The sequence below is a fragment of the Dama dama genome, chromosome 20 (assembly GCF_033118175.1).
Source record: "Dama dama isolate Ldn47 chromosome 20, ASM3311817v1, whole genome shotgun sequence".
Lineage (NCBI taxonomy): Eukaryota > Metazoa > Chordata > Mammalia > Artiodactyla > Cervidae > Dama > Dama dama.
Window position 1 is genome coordinate 26,826,225 of NC_083700.1, and position 14,167 is coordinate 26,840,391.

General features: G+C 35.4%; 1 protein-coding gene across 2 annotated transcripts in view; it reads right to left on the bottom strand.

Moving 5' to 3' along the window:
* The window catches only part of MAN1A2 (mannosidase alpha class 1A member 2), a 150,991-nt gene that overhangs the window by 84,629 nt on the left and 52,195 nt on the right, over nucleotides 1-14,167 (bottom strand). The gene's annotated exons all lie outside the window — the stretch shown is intronic.

The following is a 14,167-nucleotide window of genomic DNA, read 5'->3' on the forward strand; positions in this document are numbered from 1 at the left end:
TTAAAAAGATGCCCTTCATACAAGACTTATTTTCATTTTTCATATATATAGAAAGTAAACCAAAGTAGGAATATAGGGATTAAAAAAATATCCAACATCATCTACTTTTCCATTACATAGACAATATACATTGTTTAAAACATTTTTCTAAAGAGACACATTGATAACTAATAGGAAGATAAAGGAAAACTAAAACTATAATTCTTCTTAATTTTCTTCCTGGTTCAGAAAATGAGATCTATTTAACTGAGATAGATCCAAAAAAAGGATTAATTTAAGAAATGGGAAGGGTGGTTCAAGATGGTAAGCTAAGTCATAAGACAACCATGAACAATGCTCTTTTGGTCCAAATTCATAGAAAGGGCAAAAAATATACTTAAAATAATAATAAAAGTATAATAAGGCTAAATAACTGTAGTGGGAATATAAAGTATAATAATCCTTAACAATCAAAAAGCAGAACATATTTTAAAAGAAGGAAGTCATAAAATGTGAGTAGAGAAAATCAAAGTACTAAGGTCTGCCTATCTTCAAAAAGAGATCATCTTGATCTTAAAGAAAATGTTTCAGGGAGGGAAGAATTAATTCAACAAAACTAGCCTAACTGATACTAAAACCAGATACTGGACACACAAGAAAACAGAACAGGCCCACCTTACTAATCAATATAACTGCAAAAACCTTGAATAAGATACTAGTAAGACAAATCTAGTAGCACAGTAAAAGAACAAATAACAGGGAGCAACTAGGTTCTCCCTAGCCCTAGGAATGAAATTATTATTTCTACCTTCTGAGAATGAAAATCATCCACACAGCTTACTGCCTATATTAACATAACTTTATTATTACACTGTCATCATCAATGAGTTTATTCTTATAGGAAACATACTCAGAAAGACAGAAGTTGCAAAATAAGTTTACTGTTCATTCCAAGAACTTCTTCAAAGATCCATCAACTCTTTAACAGATAATGATGGCTAACACTCCAAAACTCTAATCCTCTTGCCTTTAAATTCTCTGATCATGTTGCTGTTGTTTAGTTGCTAAGTCATGTCTGACTCTTTTGCAATCCTATGAATGGTAGCCTGCCAGGCTCCTCTGTCCATGGAGTTTCCCAGGCAAGAAATACTGAGGTGGATTGCCATTTCCATCCCCAGGGGATCTTCCAGGGATCGAACTCACATCTCCTGAATTATCAGGTGGATTCTTTCCCACTGAGCCACCAGGTAAGTGCATTACATGATGATCCTTTCCCAATCATAACCAAGATATAATCAACCATAATCCACCAATTGAAGGGCCCTTATTAAGCAAGACTTAAAATCTCAATATATATCTGAACTTCATCCTTCTCTGTCTAACAGGCTACTAAGGTTCTGCTGAGGGAGTGATCTCCCTTACCATTGTAAACATTATCCTCAGCTAGGGCTTCTCTGATAGTTCAGTTGGTAAAGAATCCACCTGCAATGCAGGAGACTCCAGTTTGATTCCTGGGTCAGGAAGATCTGCTGGAGAAGGGATAGGCTACCCACTCCAGTATTCTTGGGCTTCTCTTGTGGCTCAGCTGGTAAAGAATCTGCCTGTAATGCAGGAGACCTGGGTTCAATCCCTGAGTTGGGAAGATCCCCTGCAGAAGGGAAAGGCTACCCACTCCAGTATTCTGGCCTAGAGAATTCCAAGGACTGTATAATTCATGGGATCACAAAGAATCAGACACGACTGAGCAACTTTCACTTTGTCTTACCAACAAGTTACCCTGGTGATATTTTAGGGATCTGTATGATACTACTTGGGTTCATTGTTGTTGTTGTTTAATCACTCATCATGTCTTAACTCTTTTGCAACCCTGTGGAATGTAGCCTGCCAGGCTTGTCTATTCATGGGATTTCCCAGGCATGAATACTAGAATGGGTTGCTATTTCCTTCTCCAGAAGATCTTCCAGACCCAAAGATCAAATTCGCATCTCCTTCGTTGGCAGGCAGATTCTTTAACACTGAGCCATGAGGTTCAGGCAGATTCTTTACCACTGAAGCCTATTTAGGGTCATTTAATATTTCTTTAATATTCTTTCTATTTTAATATTTATGTATTTAATATTCCATTTAATATTTCTTCTATTTATTTATTTTGGCCACACTGCACTGCATGTGGAACTTCTCTAAACAGGAATCGAACCCATGTCCTCTGTAGTAGAAGCTCAAACTCCTGGTAGCCAGTGGACTACCACGGAAGCCCTTTACTTTCCTTCTTAATTTCATACTTTTTTCTCCAAGTGTTCTCTTATAATGGTTTAAAGCTATACAGATTTGTTCTTATAGTGCTTGTTTTTAACTTACATCACACTTTCTTGTTCATGTGCTCCTAATTATTTCTTCAACTTACCAAGAAGGATATCTTTCTACTAACAAAATGAGTATTCCACCACACTCTTGATAAATTCCTTGGTCTTCTCCCCACTCAGTTCCCTTCATGTTGATATCAACTATAACATTTGTTCTGGGTTATTACATACTTTCCATTTCTTTTTTGTTCCTCAGCTTCCTATTAAGATAACAAACATGTTTTCAAGCCATTTAATCACCCATATATCACTATCTCTTGTACAATCTTTGGCTACCTGATGCGTAGAACTGACGCATTGGAAAAGACCCTGATTCTGGGAAAGATTGAAGGCAGGAGGAGAAGGGGATGACAGAGGATGAGATGGTTGGATGGCATCACTGACTTGATGGGCGTGAGTTTGAGCAAGCTCAGGAGTTGGTGACGGACAGGGAAGCCTGGCGTGTTGCAGTCCATGGGGTCACAAAGAGTCGGACACGACTGAGTGACTGAACTGACTAACTTGCATAATCACTTGAATCAAATATGCATCTCTATTTATTTTAGTATTTTGTCCACAATATATATCAGGCATATTTTAAATCCTTAGGAGTCCCTGTTTTTGTTCTTATTTCAATTTTTATAGGTAGCTATGCTCGGTTCTCTAGTTATTTATTTAGTCCTTTAAGTACATGTTCCTCTAAGGTGTTGACTATTCTGAAACGGAAAAAGGCCTGACCCACATACCTGTACTGATTTTGGTTGATTACACAAGGAGAGGTTTGTGCCACAGGCTAAGCAGCACAAAAAAGTGAAAGGCAAAATTGAAATTACTGGCTGTCACTATGACTGTTTACCTAGATAACTGAAGATTTCAATTGGAAAAAATTAAAGGGTCTAAAACTACTCGTGGGTCAAATAAAACTTAAAGTATGACACTACAGAAGATATAAAACATAAATAAAGATTTATTATGAGAACACAGGAATCAACCAGTTCTGAGGAAAAGTCCTAACTTGAAAATTTTGTACTATTTAATAAGAACAAATGAAAACAACTGCATTCTGTTCTACTAACAAAGTAAGAAAAAGAATGATAAACTTGAGCAACAATGTAGAAGAATCAGAAAAGCTAAAGGCAGAAGTAAATGGATTAGTAATACAGAACTATCAGAATAATGAATTCAAGAGATAATTCTATGAAAAGAACTATACAATAAATTTATAACTGATTTTTTTCAAGTAGTCATTCAAAAGTGGAAAAGGAGTACATGAAGGCTGTATATTGCCACCCTGCTTATTTAACTTATATGCAAAGTACATCATGCAAAATGTTGAGACAGAGGAAGCACAAGCTGGAATCAATATTGCCAGTAGAAATATCAAAGACCTCAGATACACAGATGATACCACTCTAATGGCAGAAAGTGAAGAGGAACTAAAAAGTCTCTTGATGAAGGTGAAAGAGCAAAGTGAAAAGGCTGGCTTAAAACTCAACATTCAAAAAACGAAGAGTATGGCATCCAGTCCCCTCACTTCATGGCAAACAGATGGAGAAAACAGTAGAAACAGCAGCAGATTTTATTTTCTTGGGCTCCAAAATCTCTGCAGATGATGATTATAGCCATGAAATTAAAAGATGCTTGCTCCTTGGAAGACAAGCTATGACAAACCTAGATAACATATTAAAAAGCAGAAACATCACTTTGCTGACAGAAGTCCATATAGCCAAAGCTACGGTTTTTCCAGTAATCATGTATGGATGTGAAAGTTAGACCATAAAGAAGGCTGAGCACGTAAGAACTGATGCTTTCGAACAGTGATGCTGGAGAAGACTCTTGAGAGTCCTTTGGACTCTCTGATCTCTCAAGGAGATCAGACCAGTCAATCCTAAAGGAAATCAACTACAAATATTCACTGGAAGGATTGATACTGAAGCTCCAATACTTTGGCCACCTGATGTGAAGAGCTGACTCACTGGAAAAAGACCATGATGAGGGCATGAGGAGAAGGGGTCCACAGAGGATGAGATGGTTGGATGGCTTCACTGACTCAATGGAAGTGAGTCTGAGCATACTCTGGGAGATAGTGAAGGACAGGGAAGTGTGGAGTGCTGCAGTCCATGGGGTCTCAAAGAGCCAGACACGGCTTGGCAACTGAACAACAAATGGGAATATATAAACACAAAAAAAGGAACTGAGAATGCTACAAGAGACAGATATAAAAGAAATTAAGAAAACTTAAAAAAAAATTTAGTTGTATCTTCCAAATAAATTTGAAAATGAGTGGAACTGACAATTTTCTAAGCAAATGAACATTATTTTGACTTATGAAAAAAGAAACAGAAAAATCTAAACACAGACCAAGAAATAAATTGAGAAATTTTCAAAGAGCTACCCACAATACAAGATCTGTACTGTAGAAGTTTCATAGAATAAACTCTACTTATTTTAAGGATGACAAATACTACATAAATCTTGATAGCAACATAGGGGGACAAAAACTTATGAATTCTGCATACCATTGATGCAAAAATATAACAGTAAGAAAAATAAAACTATTGGCTGATCTCATTTGTGAACATCATGGAAATATTTAGGTATGGACTTGCTAGCAGGTATGGGGAGTTTATGTTCAATTTTATGAGAGACTGACAAACTGCTCTCCAGAATGTACCATTATATACTCCCAAAGCAATGTAAAAAGTCTAGTGGCTCGGTGGGTAAAGAATTCGCCTGCAATGCAGGAGACACAGGAGATGCGGGTTCGATCACTGGGTCAGGAAGAACCCCTGGAGAAGGGCAGGGCAACCCACTCCAGTATTCTTGCCTGGAGAGTCCCAGGGACAGAGAACCCTGGCAAGCTACAGTCCACGGGGACGCAAAGAGTGGGACACAGCTAAAGTGAGCACGGACGCACTGGTCGTCCTACCATCCTTTCTCAATGCTTGACACATTGTTGGCCTTTTTAACTGAACTCATTCTAGTGTGTATGAATAATAGGATTTTGCATTATAGTTTGAATTTTAATTTCCCTGATGACTGATGTGCTTACTGACCATTCATCTATCTTCTTTGAAGTATTATTTCTATATTCTGAATACATGCCTATACATGTACCACAAATATTTTCTCCAATTCTGGGGCTTGCGTTTTCATTTCCTTAATGTCTTTTGGAGAGCAGAGATTTTTAATTTTTAATTTTCATGAAGTCCAATTCATCAATTTTTTTCCTTAATGGTTTACTCCTTTTGTATTCTTAAAACTCTTAGCTCACCTCAAAGTCACAAAGATTTTCTCAAATGTTTTTTACTGGAAATTTTATATTTTTAGTTTTTATGTTTAGATTTATGATCCATTGCAAGTTCATTTTTGTACAGTGTTGAAGAGTCAATGTTTCTGTTTTTTTCTGTAGGAGTATATAACTGACCCAACACCACTTATTAGAAAGACTTTCCTATTGAAAGCATCTTTGTTGAAAATCAATTAAAAATGTATGTGTAGCTCTATTTCTATTCTTTTCTAGTGATTTCAATGTCTAACTTTACACTAAAAACCATACTGTCCTCATTACTAAATCCACAGTAAGTCTAGAATCAAGCAGCATAAATCCTTCAACTTTGTTGTTTTTAAAAACTATTTTGATTATTGTACATGCTTTGAGTTTTCATACAGATTTTAGAATCAGCCTATCAATTTTTATGGAGAGGTCATTTTTACTTGGATTCCTTTAAATCTAAAGACGGATTTCAAGAGAACTGACATCTCAACAATATTGAGTATTCCAACTCATAAACATGGCATGTCTCTCATTTAAGTTCTTTTCAATTTCTCTCAATAATCACAGTTTTCAGTGTATAGATTGTGCACATAGTATGTTAAATTCATCCACATGTATTTCATGTTTTTATGCTACTGCAAATGATATTATTTTTATTTATAACTGTGTACTGCTAGTATCTAGAAATATAATTTACTTTGTATATTGAACTTGTATCCAGTGGCCTCACTACTAAATTTGTTTTCATTCTAGTATTTTGTTGTTATTGTTTGACAGATTCCCTAGTATTTTCTTCATGAGCAATCATACTGACTACAAGTAAAGACAGTTGTACTTCTTCATTTATAACCTTTGTACTTTTCTGTCTTTTTCTTACTTTAGTGCACTGGCCAGGGCTCCTTGCATAATGTTACATAGAAGCTGGAGAGCAGAGACATCTTTGCCTAGTTCACAGTCTTCAGGGAGAGTGTCTAGTCTCTCAACATTAAGTATGTGGGGATTCTTTTTCTATTTGTTTGCTTTTGGGTATGTGTCAGGGGAGCGAGGGTAGGTGTATTTTAATGCTTTTTATTAGGCTAAGAAAGTTCCCCTCTAGTTCAAGTTTGCTGAGAGCTTTTATTATGCTTTTATTATGGATGGATGTTGAGTGTTGTTAAATGCTTTTTCAATACCCACTGAGAAGATCATATAATTTTCCTCTTTTAGTTTCTTAATATCTTCAATTATATTGACTAAGTTCCAAAGGTTAAACCAACCATGCATTCCTAGGATAAACCCCACTTGGTCATGAGGTGTTATTCTTTTTACATATTACTGAGTAAGATTTACTAAAATAAATCTAATCTGGTCAAAGATTTTTACGTCCATTTTCATGAAGGAACCATGTTTATGAACATGGTTCATAAAGGAACCATAAGGAACAATGGTTTATAAGTTTCCTTTTATTGTAATAGCATTGTCTGGTTTTGGTAATAGAGATTTGGTGGTGGCACCAAGGAGATATATATATTAGGTGTAAATACCTAACAAGAGCACTTCAAAATATATAAAGTAAAAGCTGACAGAACTGAAAGGAACAAGAAAGAAATCCAATATAGATTTGGGAACTTCAACACCCCTCACCTAGTAATTGATAAAACTATAGACAGAAAATCAGCAAGGACAGAAGCCTGAACAAACCCATAAACCAATGAGATCCAACTGACATTAATAGAACATTCTACACCCAGTAACAGTCACTATATATAATACACATTCTATTCAAGCATAAATGGAACATTCACCAAGACAGGCCATATTCTGAGTCAAAAAGTAAATCTTAAATAATATAAGACTTAAAGAATTGTAACCACACAAAGTGTATTCTCTGACCATGAGTATGCGTGTGCTCAGACTCTCAGTCACTTCTGACATTTTGCAACCCCATGGACTGTAGCCTGCCAGGCTCCTCTGTCCATGGAATTTTCCCAGCAAGAATACAGGGGTGGGTTGCCATTTCCCTCTCCTGAGGATCTTCTTGAACCAGGGATTGAGCCTGTGTCTCCTGCATTGGCAGGGGAATTCTTTACCACTGCGCCATTTGGGAAGTCCATTCTTTGACCATGATGGAATTAAATTAGAAATCAATAACAGAAAGACAAAAGAATAATCTCTAAGCATTTAGAAATTAAACAACTTAAGCTAAGTTTTTAAACATACTGAATTGAGTAAAAATGAAAACACAATATATCAAAATCTTTCAGATGCAGCTAAAGCAGCACTTAGCAGAAAACTACTTGGCACTAAATGCTTACACTGGAAAAGAGATCTCAAATCTATAATCTAGGCTCCTAGTTCAAGAAACTAGAAAGCGAGAACAAAAGCAACCCAAATCACACAGAAGAGTAGAAATAACAGAGAGCAGACATCAAAGAAAACTAAAACATACAGGAAACATAAGAAAATCAGTGAAACCGAAAGCTGCTTCTTTGAAAACATCAGTGAAATTGATAAAACTTTTAGCAAGACTGACAAAGAAAAAAAAAAACCATAAATTACTAATATTAGGAATAAAAGGGGATTATAACTACAGCTGCCATAGATATCAAAAAGATAATATTACTCCAAACAACTCTATGCACATAAAATCAATGGCTTAGATGAAACAGACCAATTCCTCAAAACCGTCAATTACCAAAACTAACCAAAGGTGAAACAGATATTAAATGGCCCTTATAGCGATGTGAAAGAGAAACTGAAATTGTAGAAGTTGTAGTTGAAAGTCTCCCAGAAAAAAAGCTCCACATGCAGATGGTTTCACTGGCAAATTATATCAAAAACTTAAGAAAGAATACCAAATCAACAGTACAGAAAAACGAAGAGCAGAGAAAACTTCCAAACTCAGTTTATTACACTGATACCAAAACAAGACAAAGACAGTACAATAAAAATACAAAACAATATCCTTCCCTAAATATAAATGCAAAATCCCCAACAAAGTATTAGAAATAATTATCAAGTTAAGAAATAACAAAAGAATACCTGGAAGATAAAAGGCACATTCAAAAAAGCACTGTAAAAACAAACAATATTCTTTTCCAAATCAAAATTCTTTCAATTGTAAGATCTATCCCTAACAAAAATCTTTCAATTCTCCCAAGTATCTAAGTAAACCTAATTCATCATGACTATCAATCACTGCTGGAAAAATTATTATCAGTGGTAACCTATGTCCAGCAACATTTTCCTCTCCCCACTCACAAGGTCCAGGGCTGAGCCCTAACTAGACAAAATCAAACCAATCTATCCTGCTAAGATGTCAATCTGAAGATATAAACACACAGAGGAAAACAGAGGAGAGATAAAGAAAAATGCTTAACTGGAATCAGATCTACTCTAGAACATCACTGAGCTCATTGAATTTTTTTTTTTTTAGTTTAAGCCATTTTGAAATGAATTTTCTGTTATCTGTACAAAATGAAACCTTGATGTCAACCAAGTACAAACTAGACAGAAGTCAGAGGAATATGACTTCAGTTACCATATAAAAGAATGTTTTAATAATCAAGGCTAAGAAAAAGAAAATGGACACATTTTAAATTTCCTTATAATCTAGAAATTATGAAAAGTGAAAAGCAAAAGTGCTGATCACACTCACGTCCGACTCTTCACAGGCCCATGGACAGTAGCCCATCAGGCTTTTCTGTCGATGGAATTCTCCAGGCAAGAATACTGGAGCAAGTAGCCATTTCCTTCTCCAGGGGATCTTCCCAACCCAGGGATCAAACACACGTCTCCTGCACTGCAGGCAGATTCGTACCATCTAAGCCACCAGGAAGGTTCGATTCCTGCCTATATGCTCCTATAGTAATAGGTAAGATTTTTAAAGTTTCATCCAACTTTTACAATTCTAATTTTAAAAAGGCATACGGAATCTGGGATATCAAATGAGACACTATGATCCTTCCCTTAGAAGGATCTTCAACAAAAAAGCTAAAAATAGATTTAAAAAAAAAAAATCCCAAATAATACTCACTAGCAAGAATATGAGATGTAAAAAAGGAACAAAGTAGGAAAAAGTCAAACTCCTTTTATTAATCCTTTAGTAAACTAACTTCGTAACTAAAACCATCAGACAAAACAAACAATAAAGGATTCATTCCCACTTAGTTTATTCCACTGGAAGAAAAATGTAACCCCTCAAATATTTTTCTAAAAGTATCAATATAAGCACTTAATTTTGACTACTGAAAATAATATAGATTGCATTTTCATTTTTTCTACCTTTTCAGTACAATTTTGTCATAATAGATTTTTCCCATGTGCTGGTATTTTTTTTTCCTGTCTTTCAAGTTAGCTGAAGCAGAATTAGAAGCATGAACTTCAGCACAAAGTTGCCTATAATCAAAATCTGGCTCCATTGTTTACTAGCTGTACCACCTTGAGTAGGTTAGTTAACCCTAATTGTGCCTCAGTTTCCTCCTCTGTAAAATGGGAATAATAATAATAGTACCTGCCTCATAGTGCTCCGAGAGTACTAAATAAGCCCACTCACATAAATCACTTATATCAATCCTTGGTATATAGTATGCTTATTATTCTGCTCGGCTTACCATAACAAAACACCATCCACTACGGGGCTTAAACAACAAAAATTTCTTTTCTCACAGTTCTGGAGATTAGAAACCAAGAGCAAGCTTCCAGTCTTTAGAGGAACAACTTCCTCCTGACTTGATGTTCACCTTCTTGCTATATCGTACCCACTCAGCCTTTTCTTAGTGTATGTGCAGCGGGAGAAAAGAGCTTGGGTGCTTCTTCATATTCTTTAAGGGTTACATCCCTTTCTGATTAAGGCCCCTAGTTTAATCTTAATTACCCCCTAAACACTCTATCTCCAAATACAGTCACACTGGGAGGTAGAGCTGTAATATGAATTTATGGGGCAAAAGATTCAGCCTACAGGAGTAATACTATAATACAGGAGTAATACAGGAGTAAATACTGTTGATGCTGCCACCAGTAATGTGTATGTAACTATTGTTAATAGTAATGTAACTAGTAATGTATATGTAACATACAAAGGAAAATACAGTTTTACTCACAAACCCAATTACAGAATCTCTAAAGCAAATAACTGCCCTCATACCTCAATAAAAAGATAAACATTTTATTGGAAAATATTTAACTAATACTCATTACAAGATGATCCCTCAGAAACAGCACACCAAAACTGACAAAATCTTGCTTCTATACCAAATGAAAAGACTAATTTTCTAAAGTCACCCTTTCCAACTCTAGGCTCCTTTAATTTCTATGATCTCACAAATAACTTTGTTTATCCAGTAAACCAGTTTAAGTGATCCTAATGACCAACCAGTAAGAACTCACCTGACAATAATCTGAACCTGTCATTGCTCTGGTCATCATTTACCACCTTAACCAAACAGTCATCTACAAAGGTCACTTATGAAGAAGTCTGACAAATTAAAACCACTTTTCACAACAGAATTCCCTGTTGGCCCAGTAGTTAGGACTCCAAACTTTCACTGACATGGGCCTGGGTTCAATCCTTGGTCAGGAGACTAGGATCCTGCAAGTCATGTGGTGTGCAGCACAGCCATAAATAAATAAATAGCAAAACCACCTTTCATAAGAATGCTATTTTTATTTTTATTGTTTTAAATTTTTTTATTAGTTGGAGGCTAATTACTTAAGAATGCTATTTTTAAAAAGAGAAAACATTAAGTCAAAACTTACCCATTAGGATTTTAACAAAGCCACATCTATTTAAGAAGGAAATGGGCTTGTCTGGTGGTTCAGATGGTAAAGAATCTGCCTGAAATGTGGGAGACCTGGGTTCGATCCATGGGTCAGGAAGACTGCCTGGAGAAGGGCATGGGTACCCACTCCAGTATTCTTGCCTGGAGAATTCCATGGACAGAGGGAACCAGCAAACTATATAGTCCACAAGGTCGCAAAGAGTTTGACACAACAGAGCAACTAACGCTTTCAGACTTTAAAAAAGAAACAACCATTTTGCCAACTAAATGAATTCTATTGACTCATAAGGAATAAAATTTTAAGAAGTTACCTGAAAGCCCAGTTATCTTTAAATTCAGCAAGCAATCACACCTTACAGTTATTGTCATGATTAAGTAAAATAAATGTATGTTATTTACCTACTGCCTCGCCTAGGACCATACTATTTGATAAATCTTACTTACTGTATTAGATGTTCTGAGAAATAAGATTCAAAAAACTAAACAGAAAATTAACATCCAACTCATTTTCAAAGGGCTCAGAGTTTACCACTGAGTTTAATACAAATGGATAGTTAGTTGCAGAGAGGATCTAAGTTTAATTAATCACTAAATATCTTTTACTGCGCTAATGTCTCACTGTGGCCTCCACAAAGCAATAGTAACTCTTAATTCTGTAACCTCTGCTAAGGAAATAAACTGTACTTCATTAAGAGATAGATGCTAAATTAAATGTCATATGTGAGATCTCTGGTGTCTTTCATTACCTAAAGAAAAATTTTTTTCATTATTCCTCCATCCCAACATCTCCCAAACCCAGGAGAAATTATCTTTTCAGTCATTTTCTTTTTTGACAGGAAACAATCAAGCACTGAAAATCACTGCACAGGAAAAATTCTTCCACAGTCACAGTAAAAAAACAGTTATTACTGTGGTGTTGCATTACAATTAGTGAAGACGACTGCACTGCATGTGGCTGACAAATGTGCTTTCTGATTCCATTAGTATTTTCTCACCTTCACCTACTGCTATTTCAAAGATATCCATCACATCAAGAAGTACCTAAAGTGAGAGAAAGATGTGAAGACTCTAAAGAACAACTTGATAATTCTTAAGACTTACTCTTGGGTTAAGTAAAAGTTGTTAAGGTAGTTAATACTCTTTTAAAATGAGAAATTTAACAAGTGAACTGAACTCAAGTGAGGTAGAAAGTTATTAAATTCAAGTTAAAAAAAAAACCTCTTCCCCAACCTTCATCCACACACACTGTCAATTTCTCCCTTGGAACTGTGAATATACTGTACATTTACTCAATTTACCAACTGAATCACCATGGGCATGTTACTTTTTTTTTTTTAACATACATAGCTAACACTACTGGAATTTCCTATCCTTTTCCTCCTCTGCAATATGTGAGTATCATAATTGGGACTACGTTGAAGAAAAAGAATTACAAATAGGTACCTACCTTTCTTATACTAAGGAAAAACAATGCAGAAAAAGCTTCAAAATACAAATAAATGACTAAAACATCTGTATGCAAATACAAAATTTATCACTTATCTGTGATAACTAAATCTTGACTGAAGCTTGCAAAAAACTACACCTTGCTCCAAATTATAGTTCCACAGAAATACAGTTCTTACTGTTGTTTAGTCACTAAGTTATGTCTGACTCTTTTGTGACCCCATGGACTGAAGCCCATGAGAAATAAAGAAGTCCCCTTTATCTCAAGGTGCCCAGATACCTGGAACCCTGGAGAGTACCAAACTCTACTTTTTTTTTTATCTATACATACATATCTATAATAAAGTTAAATTTATAAATTAGGCACAGTATGAGACTGACAATAACTAATAATAAAATAGAATAATTATAGTAATTTACTGCAATAAACATTGTGTAGATGTGGTCTCTCTTCCTTAAAAGATCTTACTGTACAAATGTAAAGACTTCTCCATCTTAACTGAACACTTAATTGCACTACGGCTATAACCTGTCAGTCTGAAGCACAACAGCAAAACTAGCACAAATTTCCTTCCTCACAATTTCATGATTAGAATATTTATTCTCACCTTAGATCTTAACCTCAGCATACAGTCCTTCTTAAGTGAAGAACTTTCATCTTTTCACTTAAAGAAAGCACTGTACAGTTTCTCTTTGGCAAATCCAAATTGCTGGCATCACTACTCTTGTGTTGTGGGCCTAATATTAAGTAAGATAAGGACTGCCTGAACACAAGCACTGTGATATCTCCACAGTTGATCTGATAACCCAGATAGATGCCTAACTAACAAGTAGGATATGCTGGACAAAGAGATGGTTCATACCCCAGGCTGGAAAAAGCACAGAATTTAAATTTATTAATTATTTTTGAAAATTTCCATTTAATATTTTCAGACTGAGATTGACTATAAGTAAATGAATAGAAAGAAAACAAAAGCTTAGATAAGGGGGGACTACTATACTCAGGTTTGAGAATGTAACTAAAAAGTTAGATCCTATTTATTTTTTTCTTTTTTTTTATTTACTTATTTTTATTTTTTTATTTTAGTTTTTATTTTTTTTTCATTTATTTATATTAGTTGGAGGCTAATTACTTTACAATATTGTAGTGGTTTTTGCCATACATTGATATGAATCAGCCATGGATTTACATGTGTTCCCCATCCTGAACCCCTCCACGTACCTCCCTCCCCATCCCATCCCTCTGGGTCACCCTAGTGCACCAGCCCTGAGCACTTGTCTCACGCATCCAACCTGGACTGGTGATCTGTTTCACAATTGATAATATACATGTTTCAATGCTATTCTCTCAGATCATCTCACCC